The following is a 6,047-nucleotide window of genomic DNA, read 5'->3' on the forward strand; positions in this document are numbered from 1 at the left end:
CTTAAGACAATGTTTCGTTTGCCGAGCACGTAAGCTACCGGGTTTCAAAATGAGAGAATATCGTTCGATAGTGCGAAAATAACAGATACGAGCTTGTACGTAGTCAAACACGTTCAATACGTGTCAACCTAGCGATGCAAATTTGCCTGCAACGTTGTTCCTTTTAATATTACATAATGCACCGAACGAACCATTGTACTGCCTCGATATTGAATTACGGCAGATTTTTGTAATAAATAATTACATCCTATGCAACAATCTCCTTTAATATAGCTCCTGCCTTTACAACCGCGACATGTACGTGTACCTTTATCGAGTGAATGAACATATGTAATATATATATATATATATGCTTCCACGCGAAAGAGCGAGAGAGATATAAATTTTGTAATTCTTGCAATGTCAAAAACACGAATGACTATTTCTAGGTTACCTAATTCTCGTATTAATACGAAACACTAATTAGTAAGTCAATTTCTGATTCAATTACCATCCACCTTTCTCGCTCCCTTCAATCGCACTTAACCCCCTTTGCCCTGCGAACTAAGTTCCATATTTAAGTGCCATAATTAACAACAGAGTCGAAACTAGCATTATCGAAAATAATCGTTAAACGTTGCAGAAGCACGAATAAATTACTATTTTTCTAGCTATCTGAATTACTAGTTTCCTCGATAAAATAAGTGCGCAGGTACCCTTTCTATACCCTACGAAAACCTTTAAACCGATTCCTCTACTATTGGTTAAGGACCACTCTATCACCCACCCTAATTTTTATTTTACAACAGTGAAAAAATTGTATGAAAAATTGTAAAATAAGTATTACTAACCAGACGCTCCCTCGAAGATTCTCGAAGTTTCGATGCCACGTGCCATAACGAGCAGCGTATAAGGTCGGTCACACGTCGAGCCACATCGTCCGAACACAGCGAAGAATAACACGCAACTGATTGTGAGACACGAAAACATATACGAAAATTAGCCACGAGCCTGTCGGTGCCACTCGGTGCCAGTCGATGCCTGTCCAAGCCTGACAATGTTTACATTGGACCCTGTCTACAAAGCACGCTCCCTGCTACGTCATGCTTGGCTCGATTTCCTTACCACAAGTCTCATACTGTATTGTAGACGAAGAGGTTACAAGTAACTCGCAAAGGTTGCGTCTCTCCGAGATCCTAAGCAACTACACACTCTTCTTTCCTGCGATAATCTCGAGCACACTGTGCAGACTGTAGCGATCAACATACATACCCTCAGTGCTAGATGGAAAAGGATTTTTCCTTTTCCTCGGTGAATCCTCGATTTCCATAAATACAAATTCCTATGCTACCTAAGTGTCCCCTATCTAAGGCGGAGTCTGCTAGAAAGCCTTACTGACGAGTTCAGTAGCAGGTCCAGGACGAAATACATCCTTTCTTTGTGTCCTTCTATCTGTTACATATGATAATATGACGATAATCATCAGGATACCAACAGCCAGCCCCGTAGGAACCACAAGCCTCCAACCATAAACTGTTGGAAGTCAGCTACGCCTAGGCAACGATGACGACAGGCCTGTTAGAGGTTGCAGGCCAATACCGACCTTTGGACATCAAGGGGTCGGTTTTGGGGGTTTAACGTCCAGCGTGATTCGATTGAGTTTCTCGTAGGGCCCAAATCCTACTGCCTCAGCGCTAGAACGTTATCAGGCTGATGATTTGGATGGGTCTAGTGCAGACACCGCTCGTTAGATGTTGGTCAATGAACCCTATTTACAATTTTCCATTTCCTGTAATCGTTTTGAATTACTATCAGCAAATTTGCATTTTGCAAATAACCAAACGATAGAACAGAGTAGCAGACTTGGTAAGGTTTTATCAGTCATAAACATATTGACAGACAATTACGAAAAATGTAAAAACACTACTACCTATTGTTCCAATTGTCCAAAATCGCCTTAAATGTGTTTAGACTGTTTTAGCGAATACCACGCGACATAGTATAATGTAATATTCTATCCTAAATATAAATTAATAAAAAGTATAGTATAATGTGTATAGCTTTCATATTTTTATGTTGTATATCCTATATTTATAATTCAGTGCTTATTCTATTATATTCCTTTTAAAAATCCAGCTGAAAATATCACCCATATTCGGGTGACGGGGTCCCCACGGAAGTATACTCGTCACCCAGATATGGATGACGCGGTGACGAACGTGTTAAAAGGGCCTGCTGTCCCTCGGAGCTCTTCACTGTCGGATCAGGAACAGTACAGATACTTTATATATTGTGACCCATAGTGGCATTAAAAGAGACTCTCATGTTTTGTTTGTATATTGCATAAAGTGTATAAATTTCACGTATATTAAACCTTTACAAATACAATTGCTGTATAATTGAATACAGTTATTTCCTTGCACGTTAGTCATTTGGCCATTTCCTTCACGAAATTCCCAACATAAACCCCTACGGGGACCCCCACACAGACACTCTTCGTTCGCGCCTCTGACATTTCGTCCAGTCTAAATACGTCTTCCCGCCACCATTTTGGTATCCAGGAAAATTCCGGCATTCTTCTCGCACAGCGCGTCGTACCCGCGTAAAAATTGGGGTCCTCACACTCTGACACTTCGTCAAGGCTAAATATGTTTTCCCGCCACCATTTTGGTATCCAGAAAAATTCCGACATTCTTCTCGCATAGCGCGCCTCATACCCGGGCAAAAATTCCACCCTTTGCACGGAAGTCCGTCGAAAGTTGCGGTATCCCAGATGCAGAGGAATTATTCCGGCCAGCCTCTGAGAAACGCTTGTATAATTCCGAGCGAAGACGAAGCGTCGTGAATCGCGGGCGTAGGTCCGAAAGAAAGAAGATCCATGCATAGAAATTGGGCCGGTTCCCAGGGGGTACAAGGGTCAGCGGTGATCCCGGTTCGGGACAAGGGACGAGAAGGGCAAACAATTTCCTTACAATGCATCCGATATTAGCGACAGCGCGGCGGACGCACGCAGGGGGCGATGAATTTCCCGGCGAAATGGATACGTCGCTGGATACACCTAACCGAATTTATTCAAATCCCTATCGTTGCGGGCTCCATGGCGCAATAAGCCAGCGTCGCCCGTGGTTTTATGAATAATGCAACGCGTGGGGTGGCTTCTTCTTTTGCGCTCAGGACGCGAGACAGCCGGGCGAGGGGGTGTAAGAGCAAAGGTGTGCACGGTCTTAAGAAGCGTGCAAGCTCGTATCGGTGACGGAATGGCGGAAAAGGGAGATGAAGATTTGCCCTATTCGCCGCGTGAAGCGCAGTTGACACACTTTCCGGCCGCGATCGATACGTCACCCACACCATGCACGCGTAAGAAGATCATTGTGGTCTGTGGACCGCCGGAGCAAGGAGAGAGAGAGAGAGACAGAGAAAGCGAGTTTAATTCGTAATGGTGTATTCTCTGCGAGCAGGTACAGCTATCGATCGCGATGCGACCGCTGCTGCATGTCGCCACGTTAATGCAACGACAACGTCGATCATCGGGACCACCGAATTTTCGACAGCACGCGTGTCTCTGCCGTTCTACGATTATGCACCCTGCAGCTCGCAGCACTCGCTTCGGGCACGAGTTGATCGCTACCGGTGCGGTTTAGCTACCGGGAGTGAGAAATTACTCGACAATGTTGATCTCTGACGATTTTAATTAGGCATTTGCCAGTGACGTTTCGCGGCAAACGTTTCGCTGGGATTGCTATGCCTTTGTTTGCGAATTTCGGCTAAATTCGGACATTGACGCGCGATTCTTTGATTTTCAGGTATTCTTTAACGTACTCGTTAAAGACGAGGTTCCACGAACGATCAACGTAGACGAAGAGCAGAACGTTGTACGGTCTGGCTAGTAACAGTTGGAATCTGCATTCGCGGAAGCGGTTATATTGCATGACGTTTGATAGATTGACTGCATTTCGCGCGCGATCTTGATGGATCGGCCGGGTGCTGTCAGCTTTATCGTCGGATTCGCTACGGAGGAACTTCCCTCTAAAATTCTTCGCCTAACTAACTCCGCACGGGGTGGTCGAGTCTCGTGGAATTCGACTTTTAAAGCTAACGACAGCTTCGCGTGGAACCGGTTAAGTTGACAGTACTTCTCGCTACTTTACCGTGTGAATAATAGATAAAATCAAATTTGGAGGAATTTAGCGGTTGACGCGATGCTGCGTTACCGACATTAATGAACGTCTCTTAATCGGCCGTGACACGTACTACGTCCACAAATCGTTCGGAATAAAATCGCTCGAAATAGTAAATTTTAATGGCAGTAAAATATTATAAAAATGTATTCTAGCTGAAAAAAGATATTATCTCTGACATGGGCTCGAGAGTGACTAAATTATTCCAAAAAGTAACCCCTCCCAGGCGGCTGGAAGGAAAGGAGAAGATGCAGAAGGCGTCGATAAATCTTGGAGACGATTTCGAAGCGTCCCATCGAGGAAACGGGATGAAATTGCAATGGCCACGCGCATCGATGAGCCATATCGACGGTGCAATCGAAATCGAGCGGTAATTCGATTAAATTCACGAACGGGGATCGTCGTCCCGAACGTTCCCGTTTATCAAGACGCTTTAAAGTAATCGGCAATAATGGAAACATAAAGAACCCGGAAGACGACGAGGCGTGGCAGACGCTGGGAGACAAACGGCCACCGACTCGAGGAGAAGGAACTTTATTAGCGTACCGACGTAATGAGATTTAACCAAGGCTAACCTTCCACCGTGAACGTTCTTCGAAATCCTTTTACGCTTAAATAGCCAGTTTCGAGCGTTTGAATTCGCCGCTCGCGGTTGTCCAATCACGTCGTATTAGCGCATAATTTAATCGCCATAAAGCCGCGCTAACGTTCGCGTGTCCTTCCTTCCGGAAGCTTTGTTCGCGTAAGGAAGTAATTCTTGGGTTAAAGGGATTAGTCCTGACGGGGAAACACCAGATTTTAACGCCGAGGCGTTGGAAATTGCGAGATTCAACGCTGTCTTTGAATTCGAAATGGAAGTCAAGATTTGTAATTGTACGGTAATTGGAGCAGGCTCTTTGATTAAGCACTCTTTGAGAATGTCTCCGAGCAAATGGCTCCGGGAGATTTGTATTTTAAATCGAAGTACTCCGCGTTAGCGTCATCGCGAGTTGCTGAATTAAGTATCTACGTTCTCTCGGTACCTACTCGCTGCACAGTGATTCAATAATTAAGTATTCGCGAAACATTGTCATCGTGTTAGCAGGGTCCTGGCTCGGAGTATCTCCATTGGGGGTAGTTTCTGTTACGTTACAAACGGAGGGTAAAAGCTCTTCAATTGTTACGGCCCTAAGACTGCACGTCCTAAGTTAAGTTAAGTTTCTTGACTTAAAATTGAGCACTCGTCACCTGGTCACCACTTTGGTGAACCTTAGCAAGGGTCAATAAAACACCCTTAAGACGATAAGAACACAAATTGTTTAAATATCCACCACCACCAAAATACGTCGGAACTAACACATACCCCCAATATTATTCGCAACCAATAGGAAGACACACACCAACCAATCGGTAGACATACGAATTTATAAAACCATCGAGATGGTAGTCACCAAGAGAATTCTAAAAATCCTAAGTAGACAAACAAGCATCACGATCGGACAATCAAGACAGACCCATGACGATCATCTGAGCGACAGAGATAGTCACGCATCGGAACTCTTTAGTTTCATACCTAAACAGGTCCAGTTCGATTAACCCCTTCCCGTACCAATTAGCTCGACGAAATCCGGGCCTAAACCATAGGCGTCAACGCGTGATATATTCAGTTTCACGCGATACTACTATTGTGAAATTAAACTCTAATCCTTTTTTCTTTTATAAATATTATAAATAAATTATGTTTTATAATAGATGACAATTTTAAAGCTATATTTAGAAAAATGTTTAGACTCGTGAAAATGCGGGAAGGGGTTAATTTAGAGTAGACCACATCCCAGCAATATTGTCGCATTCGCGTAAACGGGCCTTACAACCCCGCGAAACTCCCATTGTGAGAATTGCAGTGTTCGA

The 6,047-nt window shown here is 44.1% G+C and overlaps 1 protein-coding gene across 4 annotated transcripts in view; it reads right to left on the minus strand.

Moving 5' to 3' along the window:
• KaiR1D (Kainate-type ionotropic glutamate receptor subunit 1D) overlaps positions 1–6,047 on the minus strand; it is a 176,564-nt gene that overhangs the window by 85,537 nt on the left and 84,980 nt on the right. The window lies entirely within an intron of this gene.

Source organism: Eufriesea mexicana, unplaced genomic scaffold (genome assembly GCF_001483705.2).
Source record: "Eufriesea mexicana isolate 0111107269 unplaced genomic scaffold, ASM148370v2 scaffold474474897, whole genome shotgun sequence".
In the NCBI taxonomy this organism is placed as follows: domain Eukaryota; kingdom Metazoa; phylum Arthropoda; class Insecta; order Hymenoptera; family Apidae; genus Eufriesea; species Eufriesea mexicana.